This window comes from Leptodactylus fuscus, unplaced genomic scaffold (assembly GCF_031893055.1).
Source record: "Leptodactylus fuscus isolate aLepFus1 unplaced genomic scaffold, aLepFus1.hap2 HAP2_SCAFFOLD_99, whole genome shotgun sequence".
Classification (NCBI taxonomy): domain Eukaryota; kingdom Metazoa; phylum Chordata; class Amphibia; order Anura; family Leptodactylidae; genus Leptodactylus; species Leptodactylus fuscus.
Genome location: NW_027441045.1, coordinates 94818 through 107827, shown reverse-complemented (window position 1 = coordinate 107827; position 13010 = coordinate 94818). Strand labels below are relative to the sequence as shown.

The 13010-nt window shown below is 52.1% G+C and overlaps 15 non-coding genes and 1 pseudogene across 15 annotated transcripts; all 16 read left to right on the top strand.

The window, feature by feature from the left end:
- The first annotated feature begins 237 nt into the window (after window positions 1-237).
- Window positions 238-356, top strand: LOC142189540 (5S ribosomal RNA). Its single transcript, XR_012713602.1, has one exon. It is a non-coding gene; the product is annotated as a 5S ribosomal RNA (ribosomal RNA).
- Window positions 357-1070: 714 nt separating this feature from the next.
- LOC142189244 (5S ribosomal RNA) lies at window positions 1071-1189 on the top strand. The gene has a single exon (XR_012713429.1). It is a non-coding gene; the product is annotated as a 5S ribosomal RNA (ribosomal RNA).
- Window positions 1190-1904: 715 nt separating this feature from the next.
- LOC142189539 (5S ribosomal RNA) lies at window positions 1905-2023 on the top strand. Its single transcript, XR_012713601.1, has one exon. It is a non-coding gene; the product is annotated as a 5S ribosomal RNA (ribosomal RNA).
- Window positions 2024-2737: 714 nt separating this feature from the next.
- Window positions 2738-2856, top strand: LOC142189314 (5S ribosomal RNA). Its single transcript, XR_012713493.1, has one exon. It is a non-coding gene; the product is annotated as a 5S ribosomal RNA (ribosomal RNA).
- Window positions 2857-3571: 715 nt separating this feature from the next.
- On the top strand, window positions 3572-3690 carry LOC142189375 (5S ribosomal RNA). The gene has a single exon (XR_012713550.1). It is a non-coding gene; the product is annotated as a 5S ribosomal RNA (ribosomal RNA).
- Window positions 3691-4404: 714 nt separating this feature from the next.
- LOC142189313 (5S ribosomal RNA) lies at window positions 4405-4523 on the top strand. Its single transcript, XR_012713492.1, has one exon. It is a non-coding gene; the product is annotated as a 5S ribosomal RNA (ribosomal RNA).
- Window positions 4524-5237: 714 nt separating this feature from the next.
- On the top strand, window positions 5238-5356 carry LOC142189373 (5S ribosomal RNA). The gene has a single exon (XR_012713549.1). It is a non-coding gene; the product is annotated as a 5S ribosomal RNA (ribosomal RNA).
- Window positions 5357-6071: 715 nt separating this feature from the next.
- On the top strand, window positions 6072-6190 carry LOC142189538 (5S ribosomal RNA). Its single transcript, XR_012713600.1, has one exon. It is a non-coding gene; the product is annotated as a 5S ribosomal RNA (ribosomal RNA).
- A 714-nt stretch (window positions 6191-6904) lies between these two features.
- LOC142189204 (5S ribosomal RNA) lies at window positions 6905-7023 on the top strand. Its single transcript, XR_012713391.1, has one exon. It is a non-coding gene; the product is annotated as a 5S ribosomal RNA (ribosomal RNA).
- A 714-nt stretch (window positions 7024-7737) lies between these two features.
- On the top strand, window positions 7738-7856 carry LOC142189203 (5S ribosomal RNA). Its single transcript, XR_012713390.1, has one exon. It is a non-coding gene; the product is annotated as a 5S ribosomal RNA (ribosomal RNA).
- Window positions 7857-8570: 714 nt separating this feature from the next.
- On the top strand, window positions 8571-8679 carry LOC142189427 (5S ribosomal RNA; annotated as a pseudogene).
- Window positions 8680-9394: 715 nt separating this feature from the next.
- LOC142189537 (5S ribosomal RNA) lies at window positions 9395-9513 on the top strand. Its single transcript, XR_012713599.1, has one exon. It is a non-coding gene; the product is annotated as a 5S ribosomal RNA (ribosomal RNA).
- A 715-nt stretch (window positions 9514-10228) lies between these two features.
- Window positions 10229-10347, top strand: LOC142189536 (5S ribosomal RNA). Its single transcript, XR_012713598.1, has one exon. It is a non-coding gene; the product is annotated as a 5S ribosomal RNA (ribosomal RNA).
- Window positions 10348-11061: 714 nt separating this feature from the next.
- Window positions 11062-11180, top strand: LOC142189220 (5S ribosomal RNA). The gene has a single exon (XR_012713406.1). It is a non-coding gene; the product is annotated as a 5S ribosomal RNA (ribosomal RNA).
- A 714-nt stretch (window positions 11181-11894) lies between these two features.
- On the top strand, window positions 11895-12013 carry LOC142189532 (5S ribosomal RNA). The gene has a single exon (XR_012713596.1). It is a non-coding gene; the product is annotated as a 5S ribosomal RNA (ribosomal RNA).
- Window positions 12014-12727: 714 nt separating this feature from the next.
- LOC142189201 (5S ribosomal RNA) lies at window positions 12728-12846 on the top strand. Its single transcript, XR_012713388.1, has one exon. It is a non-coding gene; the product is annotated as a 5S ribosomal RNA (ribosomal RNA).
- Window positions 12847-13010: the final 164 nt, after the last annotated feature.

The following is a 13010-nucleotide window of genomic DNA, read 5'->3' as shown; positions in this document are numbered from 1 at the left end:
GCGCAGACCTTGCGCCCAGCCCTTTTGAAAGAGGGCGGCTGCGGCCTGTGACTGGTTGCTGAACAACACCTGTGGGTATAAGGGCCGCCCCCAGCTCTTGCACTGCTCCTGTTGGAGTATGAAGTTCCCTTAAGAGAAGGCAAAAAGTGAAGAAAAAGGTCTAGCGTGAAGTAGTGCAAAGAGCTGCCAGCAGCCAGGCTGCAAAGTAGAAGAGGAGTAAGTGAGAAGTTTGTCTCCGCCTACGGCCACACCACCCTGAACACGCCCGATCTCGTCTGATCTCGGAAGCTAAGCAGGGTCGGGCCTGGTTAGTACTTGGATGGGAGACCGCCTGGGAATACCAGGTGCTGTAGGCTTTTGCTTTTCCTCACTTCCACCAGCAGGGGTCACTCTCCTCTATGCCATTTTTACATTCACTTTTTACACTGCACACTTGCTTCTTTTACATTCGCTTTCTCTCTTGCACTCTTTAGGCCTTGCAAAATCCTAGTATTCTCAGTCTTACCGCTATCACTCTTAGCAGCCGCAGCGGGCGTGGTGGCCACCAGCGTTGTGGCTTTTTTCTTTTAATAATAGCAGGCTTCATTTCCATAGTATCTGGGCCTCCCGCCGGGCTGGAAGCCATAGCTAGTAACCTGCAGACCAATTTACAGGGCAACACAGGCTGAACATCTTTGCAGACAACGCGCCCTAAGAAAAGAGAAGCTGACTGAAAAGCAGCTTCGCTTCCAGGCACGGGCAACCATCTCAACTTCTTCCTTAGCCGACTACTGGACAATGGGCTCTGGTCCAGCTTGCTCTTTCTTTCACCCCCGGGATGGTTTCTTAGCCCTGCGCAGACCTTGCGCCCAGCCCTTTTGAAAGAGGGCGGCTGCGGCCTGTGACTGGTTGCTGAACAACACCTGTGGGTATAAGGGCCGCCCCCAGCTCTTGCACTGCTCCTGTTGGAGTATGAAGTTCCCTTAAGAGAAGGCAAAAAGTGAAGAAAAAGGTCTAGCGTGAAGTAGTGCAAAGGGCTGCCAGCAGCCAGGCTGCAAAGTAGAAGAGGAGTAAGTGAGAAGCCTGTCTCTGCCTACGGCCACACCACCCTGAACACGCCCGATCTCGTCTGATCTCGGAAGCTAAGCAGGGTCGGGCCTGGTTAGTACTTGCATGGGAGACCGCCTGGGAATACCAGGTGCTGTAGGCTTTTGCTTTTCCTCACTTCCACCAGCAGGGGTCACTCTCCTCTATGCCATTTTTACATTCACTTTTTACACTGCACACTTGCTTCTTTTACATTCGCTTTCTCTCTTGCACTCTTTAGGCCTTGCAAAATCCTAGTATTCTCAGTCTTACCGCTATCACTCTTAGCAGCCGCAGCGGGCGTGGTGGCCACCAGCGTTGTGGCTTTTTACTTTTAATAATAGCAGGCTTCATTTCCATAGTATCTGGGCCTCCCGCCGGGCTGGAAGCCATAGCTAGTAACCTGCAGACCAATTTACAGGGCAACACAGGCTGAACATCTTTGCAGACAACGCGCCCTAAGAAAAGAGAAGCTGACTGAAAAGCAGCTTCGCTTCCAGGCACGGGCAACCATCTCAACTTCTTCCTTAGCCGACTACTGGACAATGGGCTCTGGTCCAGCTTGCTCTTTCTTTCACCCCCGGGATGGTTTCTTAGCCCTGCGCAGACCTTGCGCCCAGCCCTTTTGAAAGAGGGCGGCTGCGGCCTGTGACTGGTTGCTGAACAACACCTGTGGGTATAAGGGCCGCCCCCCAGCTCTTGCACTGCTCCTGTTGGAGTATGAAGTTCCCTTAAGAGAAGGCAAAAAGTGAAGAAGAAGGTCTAGCGTGAAGTAGTGCAAAGAGCTGCCAGCAGCCAGGCTGCAAAGTAGAAGAGGAGTAAGTGAGAAGCCTGTCTCTGCCTACGGCCACACCACCCTGAACACGCCCGATCTCGTCTGATCTCGGAAGCTAAGCAGGGTCGGGCCTGGTTAGTACTTGGATGGGAGACCGCCTGGGAATACCAGGTGCTGTAGGCTTTTGCTTTTCCTCACTTCCACCAGCAGGGGTCACTCTCCTCTATGCCATTTTTACATTCACTTTTTACACTGCACACTTGCTTCTTTTACATTCGCTTTCTCTCTTGCACTCTTTAGGCCTTGCAAAATCCTAGTATTCTCAGTCTTACCGCTATCACTCTTAGCAGCCGCAGCGGGCGTGGTGGCCACCAGCGTTGTGGCTTTTTACTTTTAATAATAGCAGGCTTCATTTCCATAGTATCTGGGCCTCCCGCCGGGCTGGAAGCCATAGCTAGTAACCTGCAGACCAATTTACAGGGCAACACAGGCTGAACATCTTTGCAGACAACGTGCCCTAAGAAAAGAGAAGCTGACTGAAAAGCAGCTTCGCTTCCAGGCACGGGCAACCATCTCAACTTCTTCCTTAGCCGACTCCTGGACAATGGGCTCTGGTCCAGCTTGCTCTTTCTTTCACCCCCGGGATGGTTTCTTAGCCCTGCGCAGACCTTGCGCCCAGCCCTTTTGAAAGAGGGCGGCTGCGGCCTGTGACTGGTTGCTGAACAACACCTGTGGGTATAAGGGCCGCCCCCAGCTCTTGCACTGCTCCTGTTGGAGTATGAAGTTCCCTTAAGAGAAGGCAAAAAGTGAAGAAAAAGGTCTAGCGTGAAGTAGTGCAAAGGGCTGCCAGCAGCCAGGCTGCAAAGTAGAAGAGGAGTAAGTGAGAAGCCTGTCTCTGCCTACGGCCACACCACCCTGAACACGCCCGATCTCGTCTGATCTCGGAAGCTAAGCAGGGTTGTGCCTGGTTAGTACTTGGATGGGAGACCGCCTGGGAATACCAGGTGCTGTAGGCTTTTGCTTTTCCTCACTTCCACCAGCAGGGGTCACTCTCCTCTATGCCATTTTTACATTCACTTTTTACACTGCACACTTGCTTCTTTTACATTCGCTTTCTCTCTTGCACTCTTTAGGCCTTGCAAAATCCTAGTATTCTCAGTCTTACCGCTATCACTCTTAGCAGCCGCAGCGGGCATGGTGGCCACCAGCGTTGTGGCTTTTTACTTTTAATAATAGCAGGCTTCATTTCCATAGTATCTGGGCCTCCCGCCGGGCTGGAAGCCATAGCTAGTAACCTGCAGACCAATTTACAGGGCAACACAGGCTGAACATCTTTGCAGACAACGTGCCCTAAGAAAAGAGAAGCTGACTGAAAAGCAGCTTCGCTTCCAGGCACGGGCAACCATCTCAACTTCTTCCTTAGCCGACTCCTGGACAATGGGCTCTGGTCCAGCTTGCTCTTTCTTTCACCCCCGGGATGGTTTCTTAGCCCTGCGCAGACCTTGCGCCCAGCCCTTTTGAAAGAGGGCGGCTGCGGCCTGTGACTGGTTGCTGAACAACACCTGTGGGTATAAGGGCCGCCCCCCAGCTCTTGCACTGCTCCTGTTGGAGTATGAAGTTCCCTTAAGAGAAGGCAAAAAGTGAAGAAAAAGGTCTAGCGTGAAGTAGTGCAAAGAGCTGCCAGCAGCCAGGCTGCAAAGTAGAAGAGGAGTAAGTGAGAAATTTGTCTCCGCCTATGGCCACACCACCCTGAACACGCCCGATCTCGTCTGATCTCGGAAGCTAAGCAGGGTCGGGCCTGGTTAGTACTTGGAAGGGAGACTGCCTGGGAATACCAGGTGCTGTAGGCTTTTGCTTTTCCTCACTTCCACCAGCAGGGGTCACTCTCCTCTATGCCATTTTTACATTCACTTTTTACACTGCACACTTGCTTCTTTTACATTCGCTTTCTCTCTTGCACTCTTTAGGCCTTGCAAAATCCTAGTATTCTCAGTCTTACCGCTATCACTCTTAGCAGCCGCAGCGGGCGTGGTGGCCACCAGCGTTGTGGCTTTTTACTTTTAATAATAGCAGGCTTCATTTCCATAGTATCTGGGCCTCCCGCCGGGCTGGAAGCCATAGCTAGTAACCTGCAGACCAATTTACAGGGCAACACAGGCTGAACATCTTTGCAGACAACGTGCCCTAAGAAAAGAGAAGCTGACTGAAAAGCAGCTTCGCTTCCAGGCACGGGCAACCATCTCAACTTCTTCCTTAGCCGACTCCTGGACAATGGGCTCTGGTCCAGCTTGCTCTTTCTTTCACCCCCGGGATGGTTTCTTAGCCCTGCGCAGACCTTGCGCCCAGCCCTTTTGAAAGAGGGCGGCTGCGGCCTGTGACTGGTTGCTGAACAACACCTGTGGGTATAAGGGCCGCCCCCAGCTCTTGCACTGCTCCTGTTGGAGTATGAAGTTCCCTTAAGAGAAGGCAAAAAGTGAAGAAAAAGGTCTAGCGTGAAGTAGTGCAAAGGGCTGCCAGCAGCCAGGCTGCAAAGTAGAAGAGGAGTAAGTGAGAAGCCTGTCTCTGCCTACGGCCACACCACCCTGAACACGCCCGATCTCGTCTGATCTCGGAAGCTAAGCAGGGTTGTGCCTGGTTAGTACTTGGATGGGAGACCGCCTGGGAATACCAGGTGCTGTAGGCTTTTGCTTTTCCTCACTTCCACCAGCAGGGGTCACTCTCCTCTATGCCATTTTTACATTCACTTTTTACACTGCACACTTGCTTCTTTTACATTCGCTTTCTCTCTTGCACTCTTTAGGCCTTGCAAAATCCTAGTATTCTCAGTCTTACCGCTATCACTCTTAGCAGCCGCAGCGGGCATGGTGGCCACCAGCGTTGTGGCTTTTTACTTTTAATAATAGCAGGCTTCATTTCCATAGTATCTGGGCCTCCCGCCGGGCTGGAAGCCATAGCTAGTAACCTGCAGACCAATTTACAGGGCAACACAGGCTGAACATCTTTGCAGACAACGTGCCCTAAGAAAAGAGAAGCTGACTGAAAAGCAGCTTCGCTTCCAGGCACGGGCAACCATCTCAACTTCTTCCTTAGCCGACTCCTGGACAATGGGCTCTGGTCCAGCTTGCTCTTTCTTTCACCCCCGGGATGGTTTCTTAGCCCTGCGCAGACCTTGCGCCCAGCCCTTTTGAAAGAGGGCGGCTGCGGCCTGTGACTGGTTGCTGAACAACACCTGTGGGTATAAGGGCCGCCCCCAGCTCTTGCACTGCTCCTGTTGGAGTATGAAGTTCCCTTAAGAGAAGGCAAAAAGTGAAGAAAAAGGTCTAGCGTGAAGTAGTGCAAAGAGCTGCCAGCAGCCAGGCTGCAAAGTAGAAGAGGAGTAAGTGAGAAATTTGTCTCCGCCTATGGCCACACCACCCTGAACACGCCCGATCTCGTCTGATCTCGGAAGCTAAGCAGGGTCGGGCCTGGTTAGTACTTGGAAGGGAGACTGCCTGGGAATACCAGGTGCTGTAGGCTTTTGCTTTTCCTCACTTCCACCAGCAGGGGTCACTCTCCTCTATGCCATTTTTACATTCACTTTTTACACTGCACACTTGCTTCTTTTACATTCGCTTTCTCTCTTGCACTCTTTAGGCCTTGCAAAATCCTAGTATTCTCAGTCTTACCGCTATCACTCTTAGCAGCCGCAGCGGGCGTGGTGGCCACCAGCGTTGTGGCTTTTTACTTTTAATAATAGCAGGCTTCATTTCCATAGTATCTGGGCCTCCCGCCGGGCTGGAAGCCATAGCTAGTAACCTGCAGACCAATTTACAGGGCAACACAGGCTGAACATCTTTGCAGACAACGCGCCCTAAGAAAAGAGAAGCTGACTGAAAAGCAGCTTCGCTTCCAGGCACGGGCAACCATCTCAACTTCTTCCTTAGCCGACTACTGGACAATGGGCTCTGGTCCAGCTTGCTCTTTCTTTCACCCCCGGGATGGTTTCTTAGCCCTGCGCAGACCTTGCGCCCAGCCCTTTTGAAAGAGGGCGGCTGCGGCCTGTGACTGGTTGCTGAACAACACCTGTGGGTATAAGGGTCGCCCCCCAGCTCTTGCACTGCTCCTGTTGGAGTATGAAGTTCCCTTAAGAGAAGGCAAAAAGTGAAGAAGAAGGTCTAGCGTGAAGTAGTGCAAAGAGCTGCCAGCAGCCAGGCTGCAAAGTAGAAGAGGAGTAAGTGAGAAGCCTGTCTCTGCCTACGGCCACACCACCCTGAACACGCCCGATCTCGTCTGATCTCGGAAGCTAAGCAGGGTCGGGCCTGGTTAGTACTTGGATGGGAGACCGCCTGGGAATACCAGGTGCTGTAGGCTTTTGCTTTTCCTCACTTCCACCAGCAGGGGTCACTCTCCTCTATGCCATTTTTACATTCACTTTTTACACTGCACACTTGCTTCTTTTACATTCGCTTTCTCTCTTGCACTCTTTAGGCCTTGCAAAATCCTAGTATTCTCAGTCTTACCGCTATCACTCTTAGCAGCCGCAGCGGGCGTGGTGGCCACCAGCGTTGTGGCTTTTTACTTTTAATAATAGCAGGCTTCATTTCCATAGTATCTGGGCCTCCCGCCGGGCTGGAAGCCATAGCTAGTAACCTGCAGACCAATTTACAGGGCAACACAGGCTGAACATCTTTGCAGACAACGTGCCCTAAGAAAAGAGAAGCTGACTGAAAAGCAGCTTCGCTTCCAGGCACGGGCAACCATCTCAACTTCTTCCTTAGCCGACTCCTGGACAATGGGCTCTGGTCCAGCTTGCTCTTTCTTTCACCCCCGGGATGGTTTCTTAGCCCTGCGCAGACCTTGCGCCCAGCCCTTTTGAAAGAGGGCGGCTGCGGCCTGTGACTGGTTGCTGAACAACACCTGTGGGTATAAGGGCCGCCCCCAGCTCTTGCACTGCTCCTGTTGGAGTATGAAGTTCCCTTAAGAGAAGGCAAAAAGTGAAGAAAAAGGTCTAGCGTGAAGTAGTGCAGAGAGCTGCCAGCAGCCAGGCTGCAAAGTAGAAGAGGAGTAAGTGAGAAGACTGTCTCTGCCTACAGCCACACCACCCTGAACACGCCCGATCTCGTCTGATCTCGGAAGCTAAGCAGGGTCGGGCCTGGTTAGTACTTGGATGGGAGACCGCCTGGGAATACCAGGTGCTGTAGGCTTTTGCTTTTCCTCACTTCCACCAGCAGGGGTCACTCTCCTCTATGCCATTTTTACATTCACTTTTTACACTGCACACTTGCTTCTTTTACATTCGCTTTCTCTCTTGCACTCTTTAGGCCTTGCAAAATCCTAGTATTCTCAGTCTTACCGCTATCACTCTTAGCAGCCGCAGCGGGCGTGGTGGCCACCAGCGTTGTGGCTTTTTACTTTTAATAATAGCAGGCTTCATTTCCATAGTATCTGGGCCTCCCGCCGGGCTGGAAGCCATAGCTAGTAACCTGCAGACCAATTTACAGGGCAACACAGGCTGAACATCTTTGCAGACAACGCGCCCTAAGAAAAGAGAAGCTGACTGAAAAGCAGCTTCGCTTCCAGGCACGGGCAACCATCTCAACTTCTTCCTTAGCCGACTCCTGGACAATGGGCTCTGGTCCAGCTTGCTCTTTCTTTCACCCCCGGGATGGTTTCTTAGCCTTGCGCAGACCTTGCGCCCAGCCCTTTTGAAAGAGGGCGGCTGCGGCCTGTGACTGGTTGCTGAACAACACCTGTGGGTATAAGGGCCGCCCCCAGCTCTTGCACTGCTCCTGTTGGAGTATGAAGTTCCCTTAAGAGAAGGCAAAAAGTGAAGAAAAAGGTCTAGCGTGAAGTAGTGCAGAGAGCTGCCAGCAGCCAGGCTGCAAAGTAGAAGAGGAGTAAGTGAGAAGACTGTCTCTGCCTACAGCCACACCACCCTGAACACGCCCGATCTCGTCTGATCTCGGAAGCTAAGCAGGGTCGGGCCTGGTTAGTACTTGGATGGGAGACCGCCTGGGAATACCAGGTGCTGTAGGCTTTTGCTTTTCCTCACTTCCACCAGCAGGGGTCACTCTCCTCTATGCCATTTTTACATTCACTTTTTACACTGCACACTGGCTTCTTTTACATTCGCTTTCTCTCTTGCACTCTTTAGGCCTTGCAAAATCCTAGTATTCTCAGTCTTACCGCTATCACTCTTAGCAGCCGCAGCGGGCGTGGTGGCCACCAGCGTTGTGGCTTTTTACTTTTAATAATAGCAGGCTTCATTTCCATAGTATCTGGGCCTCCCGCCGGGCTGGAAGCCATAGCTAGTAACCTGCAGACCAATTTACAGGGCAACACAGGCTGAACATCTTTGCAGACAACGTGCCCTAAGAAAAGAGAAGCTGACTGAAAAGCAGCTTCGCTTCCAGGCACGGGCAACCATCTCAACTTCTTCCTTAGCCGACTCCTGGACAATGGGCTCTGGTCCAGCTTGCTCTTTCTTTCACCCCCGGGATGGTTTCTTAGCCCTGCGCAGACCTTGCGCCCAGCCCTTTTGAAAGAGGGCGGCTGCGGCCTGTGACTGGTTGCTGAACAACACCTGTGGGTATAAGGGCCGCCCCCAGCTCTTGCACTGCTCCTGTTGGAGTATGAAGTTCCCTTAAGAGAAGGCAAAAAGTGAAGAAAAAGGTCTAGCGTGAAGTAGTGCAAAGGGCTGCCAGCAGCCAGGCTGCAAAGTAGAAGAGGAGTAAGTGAGAAGCCTGTCTCTGCCTACGGCCACACCACCCTGAACACGCCTGATCTCGGAAGCTAAGCAGGGTCGGGCCTGGTTAGTACTTGGATGGGAGACCGCCTGGGAATACCAGGTGCTGTAGGCTTTTGCTTTTCCTCACTTCCACCAGCAGGGGTCACTCTCCTCTATGCCATTTTTACATTCACTTTTTACACTGCACACTTGCTTCTTTTACATTCGCTTTCTCTCTTGCACTCTTTAGGCCTTGCAAAATCCTAGTATTCTCAGTCTTACCGCTATCACTCTTAGCAGCCGCAGCGGGCGTGGTGGCCACCAGCGTTGTGGCTTTTTACTTTTAATAATAGCAGGCTTCATTTCCATAGTGTCTGGGCCTCCCGCCGGGCTGGAAGCCATAGCTAGTAACCTGCAGACCAATTTACAGGGCAACACAGGCTGAACATCTTTGCAGACAACGCGCCCTAAGAAAAGAGAAGCTGACTGAAAAGCAGCTTCGCTTCCAGGCACGGGCAACCATCTCAACTTCTTCCTTAGCCGACTACTGGACAATGGGCTCTGGTCCAGCTTGCTCTTTCTTTCACCCCCGGGATGGTTTCTTAGCCCTGCGCAGACCTTGCGCCCAGCCCTTTTGAAAGAGGGCGGCTGCGGCCTGTGACTGGTTGCTGAACAACACCTGTGGGTATAAGGGCCGCCCCCCAGCTCTTGCACTGCTCCTGTTGGAGTATGAAGTTCCCTTAAGAGAAGGCAAAAAGTGAAGAAGAAGGTCTAGCGTGAAGTAGTGCAAAGAGCTGCCAGCAGCCAGGCTGCAAAGTAGAAGAGGAGTAAGTGAGAAGCCTGTCTCTGCCTACGGCCACACCACCCTGAACACGCCCGATCTCGTCTGATCTCGGAAGCTAAGCAGGGTCGGGCCTGGTTAGTACTTGGATGGGAGACCGCCTGGGAATACCAGGTGCTGTAGGCTTTTGCTTTTCCTCACTTCCACCAGCAGGGGTCACTCTCCTCTATGCCATTTTTACATTCACTTTTTACACTGCACACTTGCTTCTTTTACATTCGCTTTCTCTCTTGCACTCTTTAGGCCTTGCAAAATCCTAGTATTCTCAGTCTTACCGCTATCACTCTTAGCAGCCGCAGCGGGCGTGGTGGCCACCAGCGTTGTGGCTTTTTACTTTTAATAATAGCAGGCTTTATTTCCATAGTATCTGGGCCTCCCGCCGGGCTGGAAGCCATAGCTAGTAACCTGCAGACCAATTTACAGGGCAACACAGGCTGAACATCTTTGCAGACAACGTGCCCTAAGAAAAGAGAAGCTGACTGAAAAGCAGCTTCGCTTCCAGGCACGGGCAACCATCTCAACTTCTTCCTTAGCCGACTCCTGGACAATGGGCTCTGGTCCAGCTTGCTCTTTCTTTCACCCCCGGGATGGTTTCTTAGCCCTGCGCAGACCTTGCGCCCAGCCCTTTTGAAAGAGGGCGGCTGCGGCCTGTGACTGGTTGCTGAACAACACCTGTGGGTATAAGGGCCGCCCCCCAGCTCTTGCACTGCTCCTGTTGGAGTATGAAGTTCCCTTAAGAGAAGGCAAAAAGTGAAGAAAAAGGTCTAGCGTGAAGTAGTGCAAAGAGCTGCCAGCAGCCAGGCTGCAAAGTAGAAGAGGAGTAAGTGAGAAGTTTGTCTCTGCCTACGGCCACACCACCCTGAACACGCCCGATCTCGTCTGATCTCGGAAGCTAAGCAGGGTCGGGCCTGGTTAGTACTTGGATGGGAGACCGCCTGGGAATACCAGGTGCTGTAGGCTTTTGCTTTTCCTCACTTCCACCAGCAGGGGTCACTCTCCTCTATGCCATTTTTACATTCACTTTTTACACTGCACACTGGCTTCTTTTACATTCGCTTTCTCTCTTGCACTCTTTAGGCCTTGCAAAATCCTAGTATTCTCAGTCTTACCGCTATCACTCTTAGCAGCCGCAGCGGGCGTGGTGGCCACCAGCGTTGTGGCTTTTTACTTTTAATAATAGCAGGCTTCATTTCCATAGTATCTGGGCCTCCCGCCGGGCTGGAAGCCATAGCTAGTAACCTGCAGACCAATTTACAGGGCAACACAGGCTGAACATCTTTGCAGACAACGTGCCCTAAGAAAAGAGAAGCTGACTGAAAAGCAGCTTCGCTTCCAGGCACGGGCAACCATCTCAACTTCTTCCTTAGCCGACTCCTGGACAATGGGCTCTGGTCCAGCTTGCTCTTTCTTTCACCCCCGGGATGGTTTCTTAGCCCTGCGCAGACCTTGCGCCCAGCCCTTTTGAAAGAGGGCGGCTGCGGCCTGTGACTGGTTGCTGAACAACACCTGTGGGTATAAGGGCCGCCCCCAGCTCTTGCACTGCTCCTGTTGGAGTATGAAGTTCCCTTAAGAGAAGGCAAAAAGTGAAGAAAAAGGTCTAGCGTGAAGTAGTGCAAAGAGCTGCCAGCAGCCAGGCTGCAAAGTAGAAGAGGAGTAAGTGAGAAATTTGTCTCCGCCTACGGCCACACCACCCTGAACACGCCCGATCTCGTCTGATCTCGGAAGCTAAACAGGGTCGGGCCTGGTTAGTACTTGGATGGGAGACCGCCTGGGAATACCAGGTGCTGTAGGCTTTTGCTTTTCCTCACTTCCACCAGCAGGGGTCACTCTCCTCTATGCCATTTTTACATTCACTTTTTACACTGCACACTTGCTTCTTTTACATTCGCTTTCTCTCTTGCACTCTTTAGGCCTTGCAAAATCCTAGTATTCTCAGTCTTACCGCTATCACTCTTAGCAGCCGCAGCGGGCGTGGTGGCCACCAGCGTTGTGGCTTTTTACTTTTAATAATAGCAGGCTTCATTTCCATAGTATCTGGGCCTCCCGCCGGGCTGGAAGCCATAGCTAGTAACCTGCAGACCAATTTACAGGGCAACACAGGCTGAACATCTTTGCAGACAACGTGCCCTAAGAAAAGAGAAGCTGACTGAAAAGCAGCTTCGCTTCCAGGCACGGGCAACCATCTCAACTTCTTCCTTAGCCGACTCCTGGACAATGGGCTCTGGTCCAGCTTGCTCTTTCTTTCACCCCCGGGATGGTTTCTTAGCCCTGCGCAGACCTTGCGCCCAGCCCTTTTGAAAGAGGGCGGCTGCGGCCTGTGACTGGTTGCTGAACAACACCTGTGGGTATAAGGGCCGCCCCCAGCTCTTGCACTGCTCCTGTTGGAGTATGAAGTTCCCTTAAGAGAAGGCAAAAAGTGAAGAAAAAGGTCTAGCGTGAAGTAGTGCAAAGAGCTGCCAGCAGCCAGGCTGCAAAGTAGAAGAGGAGTAAGTGAGAAGCCTGTCTCTGCCTACGGCCACACCACCCTGAACACGCCCGATCTCGTCTGATCTCGGAAGCTAAGCAGGGTCGGGCCTGGTTAGTACTTGGATGGGAGACCGCCTGGGAATACCAGGTGCTGTAGGCTTTTGCTTTTCCTCACTTCCACCAGCAGGGGTCACTCTCCTCTATGCCATTTTTACATTCACTTTTTACACTGCACACTTGCTTCTTTTACATTCGCTTTCTCTCTTGCACTCTTTAGGCCTTGCAAAATCCTAGTATTCTCAGTCTTACCGCTATCACTCTTAGCAGCCGCAGCGGGCGTGGTGGCCACCAGCGTTGTGGCTTTTTACTTTTAATAATAGCAGGCTTCATTTCCATAGTATCTGGGCCTCCCGCCGGGCTGGAAGCCATAGCTAGTAACCTGCAGACCAATTTACAGGGCAACACAGGCTGAACATCTTTGCAGACAACGCGCCCTAAGAAAAGAGAAGCTGACTGAAAAGCAGCTTCGCTTCCAGGCACGGGCAACCATCTCAACTTCTTCCTTAGCCGACTCCTGGACAATGGGCTCTGGTCCAGCTTGCTCTTTCTTTCACCCCCGGGATGGTTTCTTAGCCCTGCGCAGACCTTGCGCCCAGCCCTTTTGAAAGAGGGCGGCTGCGGCCTGTGACTGGTTGCTGAACAACACCTGTGGGTATAAGGGCCGCCCCCAGCTCTTGCACTGCTCCTGTTGGAGTATGAAGTTCCCTTAAGAGAAGGCAAAAAGTGAAGAAAAAGGTCTAGCGTGAAGTAGTGCAAAGGGCTGCCAGCAGCCAGGCTGCAAAGTAGAAGAGGAGTAAGTGAGAAGCCTGTCTCTGCCTACAGCCACACCACCCTGAACACGCCCGATCTCGTCTGATCTCGGAAGCTAAGCAGGGTCGGGCCTGGTTAGTACTTGGATGGGAGACCGCCTGGGAATACCAGGTGCTGTAGGCTTTTGCTTTTCCTCACTTCCACCAGCAGGGGTCACTCTCCTCTATGCCATTTTTACATTCACTTTTTACACTGCACACTTGCTTCTTTTACATTCGCTTTCTCTCTTGCACTCTTTAGGCCTTGCAAAATCCTAGTATTCTCAGTCTTACCGCTATCACTCTTAG